Genomic DNA, 17,598 nt, shown 5'->3' with positions numbered 1-17,598 from the left:
AATGCCTGCTGGATTTGAGCCTGCAACTCATGGTTTGAGGCAAAGAACTATTTATCTGTATGCGGCAAAGTAGAGCCCATTAGCTTGAGGCAATAAAGATGGTTAGAAACATCTGACTCTTTAATCTTAAGTTTGTATGCTGGACTAAAATTTCTTTTGTGTGGGTTAGTCGAATGACAATAGGGAAGATGATAGAGCTACTTGGAAGTTCATGTGGTGGATTTCATTAAGATGATAGACCTGTATCCTTCTCATATATCATAATATTTTCTATAACAACTTTTGTATTCCTTACTATATTTATTATATTTTTGTGCTCTCGGGCAGTGAGACCCTTGTCATGCATGGATTTAGTTAGAGCAGGAAAGATGTGATCTATTCAGGTTCTTGTTTTTTTTTTTTATCTATTGCCTTCATGTTATTGTTGAATTTCCTCTATATAAAATAGTATGCAACCTATAATGTTTAATTTATCAGGCATAACTGGGTATCCGTTGCGAGCATATATATTCATGGGGCCAATTTATTACCAGAAACTTAAACACATGGTATGTATGCAGCGCTTTTGTTTAAATGAGCATTAGCAGTGACTTTTGTTGAAATGAGCATTATTACCTTTACAGTTAATGTAATTTCCATATATGCAATTGAGATTCATACACATATTTCAAGATTTTGCTAATATACTTAAATTTGATTTATAAATTATGATGCCTTAAAATGCTTTTGACATATGGCAAATAACCTAGTTCAACCTCAATGTGGTTTCGGGAAATTAACCCGAACTTCATTTGGCTCCGGATTTTCACTTATACTTCAAGGATTCAGTTTTGGATTTCAACCCAGACTATTAGCTGATTATGCATGTATTACTTTATTATGTTTGTTTTTTTGCAATCTTAGTGTCCTCTACACCGCAGGATCAAAATCTTACATATATATAATTCCAGCCATTGAGAGTAACAGATATTTTACTACTATGTTGGGCCTTAGGATTATAATTCAAAAAATATTCATTTAATTCTTCTCTTCCTCATAATATGTTCTAGTCATGCACAGCTGGCATACTTCTATTGGGAGACTTACAACATGGATTTTTGGGGGTAATTTTCATTTCCTCATGAGAAGTCATTATATCTACACTTCTCTTTCTCTCCCCCCTCCGGGGCAAGAACTCCTCACCCTCCTCCATGCCTCAACAATAGGAACATACGGTTTGCTGCCTGGAGCATGTTCCTTCCACGATTGCATCTTTGGCATGAGCCATAGTCATGCAACTACATATTGGCATAACATTGTCATTCTTGAAATTGGTATTCCCTTGCAATTCCTAGATATCCGACTGTGGATTCTTCTCTGCCAAGATCTATCTTGGCATTTCTTCTAATGAAGGTTTGACCTTTAGTGGCATCAGATCTAACCTTTGTATTGAGTTTTGGTTTCAGTATTATTTTCTTCTCCTTTTAGTCATTTGACATTTAGGTTTTCTTATCAGAGATTTTGCAGAAGTTGCAAACTTATGGACTACTGGCATTTGTTTTGATAAACAAACGCTACATGAACTCCTTTGCGTATATCTTCCTAATCTGATCAAGGATTTCACTTTTTGAAATGATGGAGGGAGTTTTAATGTTCGGTTGTTGCCGTATTTTGCTGAATGCTCAATTCCCCTTAATAGTGCCGCAGTCATAACATGTTGCTCTATCAGTTTGATGAATCTTGTTGATGTACTTTTTGTTAATATGCTTACTTCCTGTGTTTGAAGTGTAGTGGCAAGTTTTTTCTGTAACAAGTGGACAGTTGGTCTATGGATCTTGTACTAGTGCTTGACCCTTATAGAATTGTTTTGTGTAGCCACTCATTTTAACAAATACTAACTACTTGAATGTTTTCCACAATGGCTTCAATTTAATGAGGCTTGGTGATTAATTTACATGCCGACCCCAAATAATCGAAATAAGGCTTGGATGATGATGATGATGGTGATTAATTTACATGATTTCATTGATGGTATCAAGCAACTAAAAATTTCATAAACTTTCCTTTGGAGACGATTTCAGACGATACAATTCATGATCAATTTATTGATGAGACAAAAAACGTTCTGGCTCATTATTAGAGAAATATTTGTTCTCCCACATTCTAAAGTTGCTATTCTCTTGTAGTGTGGCTGAGATAGCGGTTTTTCAGACAAAAATCCACTTACAAGAGGCTTATCAGAAATGCAAAATTGTCCAATTGTGTGACAAATATGAGACTGCCATCTCTTTAGTAAATGTAACCTCCTTATTGTTCTAATTGCTACCTAGATTAGACTCTCTTTGTTCTCTTTAGTTATTCACAAAGCTTACTAGCATACGGCTTATGATTGGCATTATTCTGATCAGATTCTTCTCAATTTGAAATGTTTCCCTGTGCTTACATAGGTCCTAGATAAGATGCATGCTCGGCCTAGTGGGCCTAAGGTGTTGCTCACTAGACAACCAACGGAGGACGGGCTCGGGATGGAGGTCATTAGAATTATTGCATACTTGCATCTTCTTATGTGAAAACATACAAGATATCTCGCCAGTGATCAGTTCTTAGTGATTGAGTTGTTTGATTCTTTATTTTGCCAGGACTAAGGTTAGGGGAAATGGAGCGCGACTGTTTGATAGCTTACGGTGCAAGTAATATGATCCTAGAACGCATGATGATCTCCAGTGATAAGTTTCAGGTTCAGGTATGACTACTTGGTGATTATCCTGTAATAGTATGAACACTTAGACAATAAATACCTTTTTTTTGCAGCCTAGAGACCTTATATTACCTTCTTTCTTCAGTTCTAATTTTCTGCTGTTGTACAGGAATTTGGTTTGGACTTGTTTGGTTAGTTGTTGACAACTACAACACCATGTCCCAAGTTCAGTTCCTACTACTGAACTACCCGAAGACAGAATATCCTCTTGTACATTGGATAGAAACTCTTTTTGTTTAGGTGTTTCTATGTCAAAGTTGAAATGCCTGTTGATCTAGAATAATTGAGTTTTCAATTGTTCTATATCTATTAGATGGGCAATTTGAATTGGTGCACGCGCTGCGAAATTCCATTCGCATTATTTCAACTTGCCTACTCAGAAAGGCTTTTCTCAAGTTTCTTTTTTTTTTTTGGTTTCTCCCCCTCCCCACCCCCCTCCTCTTCTTGGGGTTGCACATGTCCCAACTTTTAAATGAAGAATCGAATAGCAATTTGTTGTTCACAAGGTTTTAAACCTTGCCAAGGGCTTAAGAATCCCTAATCAGCGTGGATTGGCCTCTTTGCTAGTAAAACTGTGAAGATAAAAAAAAACATCAAGGTTTGTCAATGTCACGAGTAACCTTGCCACAGAGATCCGCTAATTCCCTAGACAAGTATGAGCTTTGGACAAGTCCGAGCCTTTGAAATATGTGATAATGTCTGATGTGAAATAAAACATATTCTTATTTCTGAGTATGCTATTTTTCAAATGTTTTTTTGCAAAAGGATGAAAATGTGTTATTTCTTGGAAACCCCAGTATTGGTTCTAAATCAATTGCTTGTCCATAGAATGTATTTTATAAAATATATACCAACACTAATCGGTGGTGCATGAGATCACTATGGTTTTCGTTTCCTTTTCTCGCCTCCCTGCTCTAGCTCGATTACTTTCTCTTGCTCGTCCTTCCCACTCTTGCTCGTCCGGCCCTCCTTCTCGTCTTCCTCGTTCTCGCCCGACAACCTCTTTGGCCTATGGAGTACTGGCTCCTTCACGTGATAAAGGGAAGTTTCCAGCTTTCTCCTCGAACCCCTCCCTATCGCAACTATGCTCACCTCTTAAACCCTCAGCTGCCTCCCAAGGCCCCCTCTCTTACTTGTCCCCATGTGCTTTTAGTCTCCCTCCCCCCACCTTTTAGTCTCGGACCCTTTTTGGCCTTGATCAGAGCTGCTTCCTCCCTTTGAGCCCCATCCCAGCTTCAGACTTGCCCATTTTCCCCTAGCATGCTCTAGTTGGTGCCTTCCACACCTGTCGTGATGACATCCGGGGCATTGAGAAATGGGCACAAACATGTTGGAAAGATCCTGACCTTCATTGCAAGCGGTTCTCTCTTTTCCTGCCTACCTGGAGATGTTGGAGCACTCAAGGCTCCACTTCAAGAATCCTTCTCCTCTTTTCCATCAAAGGGGACTCTCTCTCCTTGAAGCAGTGGTCACCCCAAGTCAACGCTTCCATCTGCTTCAAGTATTGGCTTCGGGTTGATAACATTCCTGGATGCTTGGCATCCCACAACCTTCTCCTCCATAGGTGCTAAGTGTGGGAAACTGGTAGCCGTTAACTGGAAAGCGGGGGAATATATCTCCCTGGGATTTGTTCTTGTCCTGGTTGAGGTCTTTGACTTGTCCAACCTCTCTAAGCTTTTGTTATGTTGCTTAGCAAGAGTCTTCTATCGCCTCCACTGGACCTGGAATCTTGCCTCCCCTAATACCTTGGCCTCTGCCGCTCTTCCACCCTCATCTCCGGAGAAGTGGACTACTGTTAAGCGGAAGTTCAAGCAGATCCCCCACTCATTCCCTTCTCACAACCGGCCTCACCGACCCAATCATTTTCCTCCTTCCACACCGCCCAACTGTCATCGATCTGCAGGACGAGCTCCCCTTTCAGTGTCGGATTCCTGCCCTTTGGCTCTCAGAGCGACCCCTCATGCTCCCCTTACTACGTCATTCGGTATGTGACAGGGCGCGTGTCTGTGCCCCGAGAGTGCCATCCCCTTTGGTACACGTGTCGAGGGATGACGTCAGTGACCTTTTTGCCTCTGTTCCTTGCCCCTCTTCTCCACCGTTGATCTCTTCGTCCCCTGACATCCTATCCAACTCTCTCCCTGAGAGTGGTCTTTCCCTAGATCTCCCCGTGCTGTAGCCATCTACCGCAATGCCATCCTCGTCGAGCTCCGTGGAGCCCACTGCCGTATTCTCTCTTTCCGAGGCTGCCCTCATTTTGCCCCTACTCATTACCTTTTCACCTACCCCTACTCTCCTTCCGCTTTCTACCTTGGCATGCACTCGTTCTTCCTCGATTGTCCCCTCACCTGCCCTCTCTCTCTTGCTAGCTTTTATTGAACCCGCTCTGCCGATAGGGCAATTGAAACCTTCTTCAGGCCCTTTTCCCTGGTAATCGGATCTCGTTGCAGACGTTGACTGTGAACCTTTGCCCGACGGGCTTCTCCTTTGTCCCCTTCTTATCTCCCCCTTCCCTTGGATGTACTGTCGCTTTCCCCTCTCGCTCCTTCCCCATCCTATCTTGTTTTCTCTCCTCCTTCTGCCGCCATTCTCTCATGGCACGTTCTCGTCCCCCCTTTCACCTCATCATGACTTCCTCTCCCATCTCTACCCGTCTCCATTACCTTCTCGGCCTTCTCTCCTGCCTGACCAGGCACTGTTCCCTATCCTATCCAAGCTCTCCCCTATGGTGGATGCTCTCCCCTCCCCTCCTTTTGTTACCTTCAAGAGTCTATCTCCCTCTTCCCCTTCCTCTTTCTCCCTCTTCCCCTTCCTCTATACCCCATCGAAGCTGACCCTGCTCAGGGAGAGTACGGCGATTTCGTTTGCCCATCCCCTTCAACGACTCTTCCTCTCTCCTCCCCCTCCCTCTCAGAGAACCTCTACGGGCCCTTTACCTCAGCCACCCTTCCTCTGGCTCCCTCCTCTGGTGCTGCTTTTCTCTTGCTCACCTCACCCCCTAACCTTCTCAGCCCATGCTATGGCCGTAGTGCACTCTTTCTCATCCTCCTTTGCCCCGCTTCATTCCATCCCTCTTGCTTGGTTTCTCCCCACCCTCTCCTTTTGGGACTGCAGCCTTTTGAGACTTACCTTGCTCTATTTAATTTTTTCAACCCACCTCCTCTAGTGCCTATTCCTTCCCCCTCTAACCTTCCTTGTTCATCCGCTCCCTCGGCTTCCCTCCCTAGATCTCCCCCTTCCTCCACTCCTCTTTTGGCCTGTTCGATTGCTCCCTTGGCTTCTCTTCCTGCCATCGTTGCTCGACCTCCTGTTCCGAAGTCTTCTCCGACTCATCCTCCCTCTCTTGCCCCGACCCCTCCTCGCCCCCTCTCTTCCCCTCGGGGCCCTATCTTCTTTGAACTTCAGCAGCTCATTTTTTCGTCCCTCTCCACCACTTTTGTTGGGGTCTTCTGCTCCAGGATGGATAATGCCCAAGGTAGCATTGACAAGGTGATAGGAGTGATTGGATTCAAGTTCAATGGTTCTAAGGAGGACATCGGGGCTTTCTTCAAATTAGATGCTCATTCCAAATTCAAAGTGAGTAACATAAACTCTAAGGAACTTGCCAAACTTGCTTGTAACATAAATTACGACCGGCCTAGTTCTTTCCAGCTTTGCTCGCTTGCGGCAAACCCTGATGCTTCCACCACCTCTAGAAGCTGGTCTGGGACCCATTCACGTTTGGGCTCGAGGATTCTTGGATTGCAACGCGGTTGGTGACGATGTCTCTCTATGGCATCTCAGACGGCTCTGCTGGAAGTTCTCAACAGTCTATGGTCCAAACTCTAGCTCCAACTAATCGATCATGTGGCAAGAATTAGACCTCATTCTACATGCTGGGGGATCAGGGGAGATTTTAATGTCACAACGTGGTCCCACGAATGCAACTCCTTCACAGTCATTACTCTGATGATGCTAGCCTTTGCTGACTTCATTGTCAAACATGAGTTGGTGGGTATACCATTGTTAGGGTTTGAGTTCACATGGTCCAACTCTGTTTCTCGATCCCAAATTGATCGATTCCTCTGTTCTTTGCAGTGTGAGGACACATTTCCTGGCACCTCCTCGTCCTCTTGACCTAGAACGATGTCTGACTATAAACCCATCTTGTTGGACACTTATCCGATTCAGGGGTGCTCGAAACCTTTTTGCTTTGAAATCTATTGGATTGAGGAACCCAATTTCGGTGAAGATCTAAAATCCTAGGGGGCCTCGTACTCTCCCCTAGCCCTTGGATGGGCAGGCTTCAGACTACAGAATAAACTTTCTCATCTCAAAGGGTCTCTCAAAGCTTGACACTCTCTTGTTCCTGGAAATTTTCGAGATCTCGAAACCACTCTCTTGGATTCCATCCAGGAGTTTGATCAGCACATCCTACTTTCATAAAATCAACAACTGCCGGAGGAGGAGCAATGCTATCATGTGCATCGAATCTTGGGGCGACCCTTGAGGGGCCTTTAGCTATCAAGAAACTATCATCCAGTACCCCATTCAGTTGTTCACAACCCCCTCTCTTTCCAAACCCCAGATGGCGGATCTGTCATTCCTCACCATCCATCCTGACCAAACCAGGTGGCTTGAGAGACCCTTCACCAAAAAGATATCTTGGGTACGATCAAGGAACTCGGCCAAGATAGAGGTCCAGGCCTTCTTTGCTCGCCACTGGAACATTCGTACGCCTTGATGTTCTTGCTTTCTTTGCTGAATTTTTTGAGTGGTGCACCATCCATAGGGGATGAATGCCACATTCATCGCCCTTATCCCTAAAGTGAACGGGGCAGTGGAGCTGAAATCATCGCCCTTATCCCTAAAGTGAAGGGGGCAGTGGAGCTGAAAGATTTTAGGCCTATCAGCCTCATTAATTGCTCCTATAAGATCTTGTCAAAGGTCTTGGCTTCCCAACTGAAATCGGTGCTCAGTTCGGTTATTTCTCCTAACCAAAGCACCTTCATTAAAGATAGGTAGATCCTCGATGGAGCCCTGGTGGCCCACGAATGCATACACATGAGGACGCCTTCCAAAACCCTTATTCTGATTGTCAAATTAGACTAGGAAAAGGCCTATGACCATGACGACTGGGGCGTCTTGGAAGAAACCAAAAGAAGAATGGGCTTTGGGGGATGATGGAGGAAATGGATCAGGGTATGTTATTCGTGGCCACTTCTTTTCATTTCTCATCACTGGTTCCCCCAAAGGATTCATTCAATCCGAAAGAGGTCTGCATCAAGGAGACGTTGTCTTCCCCTTTCTCTTTGCTATAGCTGTAGAGGTTTTTAGTAGGTCAATGGTCAGACCCTATCAGGTGGGATTGTCCAAAGGTTTTCAGGTAGGAAGGGAGGGCTTTTAAGTGTCACACGTACAATATGCTAACAACACCCTTCTATCATGCGAACTTGCGCCCCACTAGGTTCACAATCTTCTCACCTTCCTATTCACTTTGCAACAAGTTTTAAGGTCAAACTTCAAAAGACCAAGATGATAGGTTTCCTGACCAACCCCGCCCCCTTTGCCTCTATTTTGGGTTGTGGAGTCAATTCCCTACTGGCCACCTACCTGGGTCTGCCGCTATGTTAGAGGAAACCCAAGAAGGCTCAATGGAGCCATATCATTGATCGGGTGGAAAGGAAGCTCGCCTTCTAGAAAGGGCGTTTTCTTTCACCAGCGGATAGACTCACATTCATCAAAGCAGTGCTCTCGGGAGTACCCATCTTTCAGAGGCCCCTTTTCCATATTCGTGCGGCTGTGCATAACCAATGGAGCAACTCATGTGAAACGTTTTGAGGTCGGGAGACGACTCCATTACAAAATTTCACCTTATTGCTTGGAATTTACCTTGCCTTCAGTGATACAAAGGAAGTCTGGGGACTCGTAGCCTCAAATCCCAAAACTTGGAACTCTATGCAATGGTGGTGGAGACTCGCCACTCAGCCCAATAACCTCTGCCACATCATCCTCTGAGCCAAGTATTCTCTCGCGGCCTCACCCTGGTCCGTTCTCCAAGCCCAACTCAGTCTTGCCTCGAGATTCTGGAGGTCTATTTCACACTCTCTCGAGCTTTTTCTTGCCCACATCAGGTTCTTTCCTAGAGGAGGGACCTCTTTCCTGCCTCAGGCTCATTCAGATCTTGGAACCCTGACCTTCGTAGATCCCTTAGAGATGGGGAGCTTGCAGAGTTCTTATTAGAGCTTGCAGAGTTCTTATAACTTCCTCACTTATCTCCTTTGCCCATCTACCTCTCTCGAGGCCTGACAAACTCACCTGGTCTCTAGAACCTTATGGGTCCATCTTTGTCTCTTCTCTGTTTCTTTTCCTAAACGTAGCGCAACCCGACCCCTCAGGCACCTCCTTAGCAACCCTCTTGTTTCTAGGGCCTGGAATCCCTTCATCCCTCCTAGAATCCAGTTCTTTAACTAGCTGGCCTTATGGGGTAGAATCCTCATCCTAGATCAGTTACAATGACATGGCCTCCAAACCCCCAATAAATGTGTAATGTGTTGCTTTGCTGAGGAAACTATCGTTCACCTCATAATCCACTACCCCATCGCTCTCCTTTCCCCGTAACCCCTACTCCCGATCAAGGCTCAAGCTCAGACTCTGTCTCAAGCTCCAAGTCATCATGCCAGCTGTTCAGCTTTTGTTTATCACAAACTCAAGCAGTAGATCAGAAAATCTCTCTTTCTGCCCTTACTCTTTCAAGCATGCCAGCTAACTCAGTCTCAGTCTCAAGCTCAAGCTGAAGCTCTAGTGTTGTATAGCTCACTCTCTTGTAAAGGTCAGTCTCAATTTAAAAATATGTGCCTTTAAATGCCTCTCTTAAGCCTCCGACTGGTTCCGCTGCTGGTCGGGATGTCGGCTTCCCTATCGCTCGTACGATCAACGACTGCGCATTTTTCCCCGTATGCTACATATGCTTACCCATATGCCTACAAAACCTTGCTCCAAGCCCTGTTAGATCCACTATCATAGTGCAAACGAGATCCAGGACTGGAAATGGGATTGGAACTGACAATAGGAACTACGCTTGGACTATTTGTTTCTCCAACTGGGACTAGAACTATCACTCGATTGAAACGTTTCCTCGCTCTGTGTCTTGATTAGATGCTGACTAAGCAATAGAAACTGTAACATTGGCTACTACGTCAACTTAGTCAATCCAATCCATTTAGTCGTCAATGGTTGGCAAGTATGATGATTCTAATAATGATCATGCACGTATTTCGTGTTTATCTCATAGGCGAATTTAAGAAACCTCACGAATTAACTTGGGTTACGGGTGTTGTTCTGGTTGTATTGACTGCATCTTTTGGTGTAATGCAATTGACCAAGTTGAACTATCCGCAGTGGAGGGAGCAATGAGAGCACTGTCGACAAAAGCAAAGCACCAACAACAAAGGTTGCGGCATCTGATCCAGTGTCTAGGCTAGTTGGCTTTGTTGATTCAGCAATGGAAGTGGTTGGTCCCGGTTCATCAATTGCCCCAGTTAATTACACGGTAAACCATCCTGGATCAAGAATGAGGCCATTGAACTATAGCCCATTGATCTGCAGCAGATAGAGACTCTTCGACCAAGATGTTGCCTCTTCTATCATTTTTTTCCTGAGTTAGTTTTTTATTTGTTTTCTAGTGGTCTTTCCTTTCTACTAGAAAGACTTGAATTATCTATGTAGAATATATAGAGCGGTTCTCGGTGGTGACCAAGAAAAGTAGGTTAGGTTCTTCTTAATTCGTCAATTTATATGGCAGTTAGGAAGAGGTAATACAAAAGTGTGTAACAGGTCAAGGTAGATTGGCCCATACTAGCACTTCTACATAATAACTCTATCAGGGGCGATCCTATACAGGGATAGCCTCAGGCACGCCGGTCACGATTGTGACTGCCCAGTAACCAAGTTGGTCCCGAGGTAAGGAACCGGTCTACGAATCTATTCCAACTACTAACAAATTCCTCGGATTTCAGGTGGAATGGGGGTTATAATTTTTTCTACTTCTCGAGGAATAACCCTCTTATTTCGAAACTTAACTCCCTACCTTAAATCAAGCAAGAAAGTAGTCGTTTTTTCAATTCCCCGGTCGCTAAGCTCCCTCCCTTTATTTGAATCCTTATCTACTCCCAATCTTGCTTTCCTCGTCTAGTATTGAAGTCCTCCCCTTTGCTTCAATTCAACACAAAGGAAAAGCACAACCTCGTAACCTTCTAAACTCTCGAAGACTCTCTCCTTCTCTTCAGTTGGGAATGGGTCACCCCGAGTCTGTCCCAAATCTCTTCAAACTCTCCTCCTTCCTCCTGTGGGCCAAAGCCGGCACCCTGCTTAGGAAAGCAACGGTTGCCGCGACCAATATGGAAGGAAAGTAACAGGATCTTCCAAGGCCTAGTAGCACCACTACATAAACTATTGGACACTATCCTGGGAATGGTGATTTTCTGGGCTACCAATCATAAGCTCTTTAAGGCTTGCCCGCTGGCGACTTTCACCACAATTGGAGCCATGTCCTCTCCTTTACACAAAAAAGAATCCTGAGGTCTGCCTCTTGGAGGTCTTCTAAAAGGGGAACTATCATACTAAACTTCGATGGGTCCTCTTTCGAGAACCCGGTCCTGGCCAGCATAGGAGGTTTATTCCGCAACCATGAAGGAATAACTCTTATTTCCTACTCCTCCATAGGAAAATCTGACTCCATAGAGGCTGAAGCCCAAGCTCTACTACAAGGCTTGAGACTTTTCGACCCGGAATGGGGAGCTTCCTTAGTGGCCGAGGGGAGTCCTAAAACGTTATTCAATGGGCATCTTGCATACCTCAGTCTTGCATAACTCAACCTTCTTGAAGACTGGCATATTTTTTATGAAAACCATGATCTGCGTGGGTATATGCGGATATCCTGGAAACATATTTGGCAGGAGGGAAACCAGATAGCTGGCAAGCTAGCCAGACAGTGACCTGCGCAGACTTGGAGATTCACATTGGGATCCTCTCTTGCTCTTGTTTGGGTCTCTTCGCTTATATTGTATCTCTTCTAAGTGGGCCTTATTTATATTTTTTGGAGCGTGGGGTGTTTCTGTTTTGTCTTAGTCACCTCTCTCGGTGACATATCCTACGGGGCAACCTTTGTATTTGCTCATCCTTCAATACAATGTTAACATTCTCAAAAACATATATGCCAACACTTTGACAAGCTTATTTTGTTTATATTATTTAAAAGATTACTGCTATGAAGTTCCATATATTCTGTTAGATCTCTTGAAGTCATTTTTTATGGCTAGGGAAACTTCTAGGATTTTCAAAATAACGGCTTCAAAATTCAACATTGAGAGTTTGGGAGCTTCCAACCCATGGTGGTAGTCTTTCTTGTATATCATCTGTATTGTTTCGTAGGGCCTGGTGGCTCTATAACTGGAGGCAGCCTTGGTAGGGAAACTCAGTTAAAGGGGTCTGTTAGTCTTTTATGAAGGGCTTAGAGTAAATTTTGTGGTACAGTGTAAAATATATAATTAAAGCAAACATTCAGCTGCATCTTTTTGTTTTGAAGTAATCTTCATTATGTTACTAGTATTAAATGTTTTCTGCTTTTGCATTCACCAATCTCTGATTTTAAAACTATGCAAAGGCATCCCTTGTAATTATGCGAAGATGTAAATTGTGTCTATTTATAGCTAAGGTGAATGCAGGTTGATGGTCTCCAGCTTTATTTTTTTCACAGGTTTGCACAAAATGTGGTTTGTTGGGATATTACCATCATACATTGAAAATGGCCTGGTGTACATCATGCTAGAACGGAGATAATGTCTCTACTTTGACACTACCTTATGCATGCAAGCTTCTAATCCAGGTTCGTCCCACCCCTTCCAATATAGAAATAGTACACTATTATCTTAAATAGCTTATAATCCAATTGGACTACATAATTCCAACCACTTCCTGCTACACATTTCATTGGATGACGATGACCCAAAGGCCAATGTTTTTTCCATAGTCCCTTGTATTGTAATATACTTTCCCTTCATGTTGATGCATTCTATGATGTTGGATAGGCAGAAATAATTTCTTAATTTTAATCAAATCATGCTTAGTTATAAACAACATTTCCAGTGGCATTCCTTGGGAAATACCGAATAACATAATTGGGAAATTGGTACTAAGTCCAGTCCTTTTTCTAATGTTTGTGTTTCCCTTTTTGGTTCTCCTAGGCAGTCTAATCTGTAGTAGGAATTCTACCCATATATTAATGTGTGTGTTTGTGTGTGTCTGTGGGTGGGTGGGTGTGTTGGTCTAGACTTATATTCTTTCTTTGGCTCCTATCTTCTCAAGTATTTATGCCAAAATTAGGTTAACATTATAAAAAAAAATTATTTATGCCAAATTCAATTCCTGAATTTTCTATGTTTGAACTTCCAGGAATTGCAAGCAATGAATGTCGTCCCTCATCTCCAACTTTCAGAGGCAGGAAAAGCTTAATTGTGCAGTTAAGACATTCAAATTCCATGAAATGCTAATTGCATATGACTAACATGTGAGATCCACGCATAAAACTGCTTGGAAAATGTCCACGATTTTGAAAAGTTAAAGTAAATCGTCTTCATGATGCATTATGGGGTGTTAACCAAGCGATGGAAGGAAACTTGAAAAATGGATTTGTGGAGGCTGCATCCCTCAAAGTTTCTGAAGATTAAAGTCTTGGAGCTGCTACTCCTGCAATAGCGGGTTCTGTGTTTTGTGGATTGAAATCAAACCCCAAATGCAATAAGTTTTGGGTTGCCAGTTTTGATTAAAACAAATTTGGATTGTCAGTTTGGTCAGGAAAATCAGCTTCTTATGGATGACCTACCATAGCATATTTATTGGAGATTATACATAGGAGACTATGACATTGTGTTTCTACCTGTTATAAATATGAAAGATAAGGTGGTTAGGCTAAATTTTGTGAGTCCAAATAGCTGCTTAAGCTGAGGTTCTAAAACTTGAACATGGGCTTTGGCATATTGTCGTCTGAGTTGACTTAGGGAGTAAATCCCAACTCTCGAGTTAAAATCCTTTGCGCGGTAATTTTTCAAGTCATTTGTGAAGATGAATGTGGGCTTTGAATTTATCTTTGGAGTTGCTTAGGGAGTACATCCCAACTCTTAGAGTTAGAATTCAATGTCCGGTATCAAGTAATTTTTTAAGATTTCCTCTCTCTCTCTATATATATATATATAGAGAGAGAGGGCAATGATGTAGTACGCGATGTCGCGTATATGGTTTTTGTGCACAAATGGTGAGGATTTTTCCCATCTAATCGGACGGCCCAAAGTGAGTGGGGAGAAATTTAAACCCAGTCTCTAAGCACACTCGCTCTCCCCCAGTAAGCGTCTCTCTCTCTCTCTTTCTCTAAGTATGCTCGCTCTCCCCCTTGTAATGTTGAAAGTCCTCTCTCTCTCTAATGTGGAAACCTTGAAACTCCCTCTCTCTCTCTCTCTCTCTCTAAGCACACAAACCTTGAAACCCCCAAATAATTTGTGAGCGCACTGAAAATCCCTCTCGCTCTCTACTGCGGATCAGATTCCTAACAACTGAGGATTTCGAGCTTTCTCCATTCAGGTATGGAAAAGACCAATGAATAAAAGTCATTTTAGGTCGAATTTGCCTTAGTCAACTCTACTTATTCAGTGGATAAGTTTGATAAATGAAAATCTGACGATGCATCCAAGTTTTCGTTTACGTACAGTTTTTTCATGTTATTTTGTCACATAAGTAATGTCTTTGATTATGGTAGGATTGTGGTATGACTTAAGTGACGAGATGGGTTTGAATACCATTATAGATATTTTTTAAAAGAATTTCTTCACTTGAAAAATTTATAAAACTTGTTAAGTTTTTTCAAGTTCTCCATTAACGTTTTTGCAAATCCGCTCACTTTTGACAATGATCAAGCGGCCTGTGAGTTGGTGTATTTGAAATGCCAACATTTTGGGGTTTTGGATTTTCAGACATTGAATGTGTTGCATAGAGCAATTTTTTTTTTTTTATTGCTTTTTATTTTTTAAGTTTCTTCATCTATATTGAACATAAATCATTTTGCAATAAATGAAGATGGAAAAATCTTCCTTTATTTTTTAACTTTTGATGCTTGCATTATTAGAAATCTTGTATATGAAATGCCAACATTTTGGGGTTTTAGATTTTCAAACTTTGAATGTGTTACATAGAGCATATTTTTTTTTTAAGCTCCTTTATTCATATTGAACATGAATCATTTGGCAGTAAATGAAGATGGAAAAATCTTCTTTTATTTTTTAACTTTTGATGCTTGCATGATAAAAAATCGTGTATATAAATTACCAACGTTTGGGGGTTAGGCTAAATTTTGTGAGTCAAAGTTGCTGCTTAAGCTGAGGTTCTAAAACTTGAACATGGGCTTTGGCTTATTGTCTTCTGAGTTGACTTAGGGAGTAAATCCCAACTCTTGAGTTAAAATCCTTTGTGCGGTAATTTTCAAGTCATTTGTGAAGATGAACATGGGCTTTGAATTTATCTTTGGAGTTGACGTAGGTAGTACATCCCAACTCTTGAGTTAGAATTCAATGACCGGTATCTAAGTAATTTTTGGTGATTTCATCTATCTATCTATATATATATATATGGAAAAGATTTTCCAACGTCTATAAGCGAAAATGACTAGTGATTTTGCCTATTTTCATCATCATTCAAATTTCATAACGTCGTCACAATTGTCCGATAATGTTTTACTTTTCATTTTTTTTCTACAAATTGGAGTGACCTAAAATTTAAAGGGTATGTACATCTTAATGAAGCGCATATAATAAAAATATAAAAAATATTATCCATAAAAAATAAATTGACCAAAATACCCTCGAAATATTTTGTGGATATTTTGGTCAATTTTTTTATGTAAAAATATTTTTTTTTATAATTTTCGAAGATTCTTCTATTTTTTATGAATAAATGCTGTAAATTTCAGATCATTCCGATTTGTAAAAAAAAAAATGAAAAATAAAACACTACTGAACAATCGTGAACGCGCGATGAATTTTGGACGATGATAGGAGAAAGTACTATTCATTTTTGCTTATAAACCTTGCGTAGTGTTTATATATATATATATATATATATATATATATATATATATATATATATATATATATATATACGGAAATGATGAATTACACGATGTCGTGTATATGGTTGTTGTGCGCAAATGGTGAGGATTTTTCTCATCTAATCATACAGCCAAAAGTGAGTGGGGGGGGATTTAAACGGAGTCTCTAAGCACATTCGCTCTCCCTCCTGTAAGCGTCTCTCTCCCTCTCTCTCTCTCTCTCCCTAAGTATGCTCGCTCTCTCCCCTATAATGCTGAAAGTCCTCTCTCTCTCTAATGCTGAAACCCTAAAACTCCCTCTCTTTCTCTCTAAGCACAAAAACCTTGAAAGCCCTAAATAATTTATTGTGCGCACTAAAAATCCCTTTCACTCTCTACTGCGGATCAGATTCTTGGTAGCTGAGGATTTCGAGTTTTTCCCCATTTCAAGTATGGAAAAGACCAGTGAATAAAACTCATTTTAGGTCGAATCTGCCTCAGTCAACTCTACTTATTCAGTGACGATGCATCCAAGTTTTCGCTTACATACAGTTTTTCTATGTTATTTTGTCACATAAGTAATGTCTTTGATTCTGGTAGGATTGTGGTATGACTAAAGTGACGAAATGGGTTTGAATACCATTATAGACATTTTTTTAAAAAATTTCTTCACTTGAAAAATTTGTAAAAGTTGCTAAGTTTTTCCAAGTTTTCTGTTAATGTTTTTGCAAATCTGCGCACTTTTGACAGTGACCAAGCGGCTTGTGAGTTAGTGCATTTGAAATGAACATTTGGGGGTTTTAGATTTTCAGACATTGAATGTGTTACACAAAGCATTTTTTTTTTTTATTGCTGTTTTTTTTAAGGTCCTTCATCCATATTGCACATGAATCATTGTGCAGTAAAAGAAGATGGAAAAATCTTCTTGTATTTTTTAACTTTTGATGCTTGCATTATAAAAAATCGTGTATATGAAATACCAACATTTGGGGGTTTTGGATTTTCAGGCATTGAATGTTTTACACAAAGCCTTTTTTTTTTTTATTGCCGTTTTTTTTTTAAGCACCTTCATCCATATTGAACATGAAGCATTTTGATATTTCCTTGATCATGTGGGAAATGATGGGGAACACAATTTCTTGTGTTATATAGACATTGAGTGTGTTACAAGGATAATGTCTCAGTGGATTTTGATATTTCCCCAAACTTTTCACCATTTCTTATCTACGTTCATTGTCTCAGTGGATTTTGATGCTTGCATTATCAGCAGAAACCATGTATATGAAATACCAACATTTGGGGGTTTTGGTTTTACAGATATTGAATGTGTTACGCAGAGCACTTTTTTTTTTTTTGCTTCTTTTTTTTGAGCTCCTTCATCCATATTGAACATGAAGCATTTTGCAGTAAGTGAAGATGTGGTAATCTTCCTTTATTAATCGATCACAGATTTTGCTTGCTTATAATCTCTACAAATTAATCGATCACAGATTTTGTGGCTACATTTAGGGGTTTCGGTTTTTCAATGGTAGAATGTCTTACACCGAGCAACCAAAACTATGATCATAGAAATTTCTTTAGAAATTGGTATCTCAGAATTTTTGGCCACAATTAGGGTTTTCGGTTTTTCAGCGCTTGAATGTTTTACACAGAGCAACAAAACTATGATCATAAAAATTTCTTTAGAAATTTGCATTTCACATAATTTTTGGCCACCTTTGGGGGTTTCAGTTTTTCAAGGCTTGAATGTCTT

At 41.3% G+C, this 17,598-nt stretch overlaps 1 long non-coding RNA gene across 2 annotated transcripts; it reads left to right on the top strand.

Moving 5' to 3' along the window:
• Nucleotides 1–1,164: 1,164 nt before the first annotated feature.
• LOC105421096 (uncharacterized) lies at nt 1,165–13,686 on the top strand. 2 transcript variants are annotated; one of them, XR_016058114.1, is made up of 6 exons: nt 1,165–1,392; nt 2,166–2,277; nt 2,427–2,510; nt 2,619–2,722; nt 12,471–12,599; nt 13,166–13,686. It is a non-coding gene; the product is annotated as an uncharacterized LOC105421096 (long non-coding RNA). The 2 variants fall into 2 exon arrangements; XR_966873.3 differs by lacking the exon at nt 2,166–2,277.
• Nucleotides 13,687–17,598: the final 3,912 nt, after the last annotated feature.

Source organism: Amborella trichopoda, chromosome 6, assembly GCF_054954075.1.
Source record: "Amborella trichopoda isolate Santa Cruz 75 chromosome 6, AtrichopodaSantaCruz75HAP2 v2.0, whole genome shotgun sequence".
NCBI lineage: Eukaryota > Viridiplantae > Streptophyta > Magnoliopsida > Amborellales > Amborellaceae > Amborella > Amborella trichopoda.
Note: the sequence above shows the minus strand (reverse complement) of the source record. Positions and strands in the feature narration are given on the sequence as shown.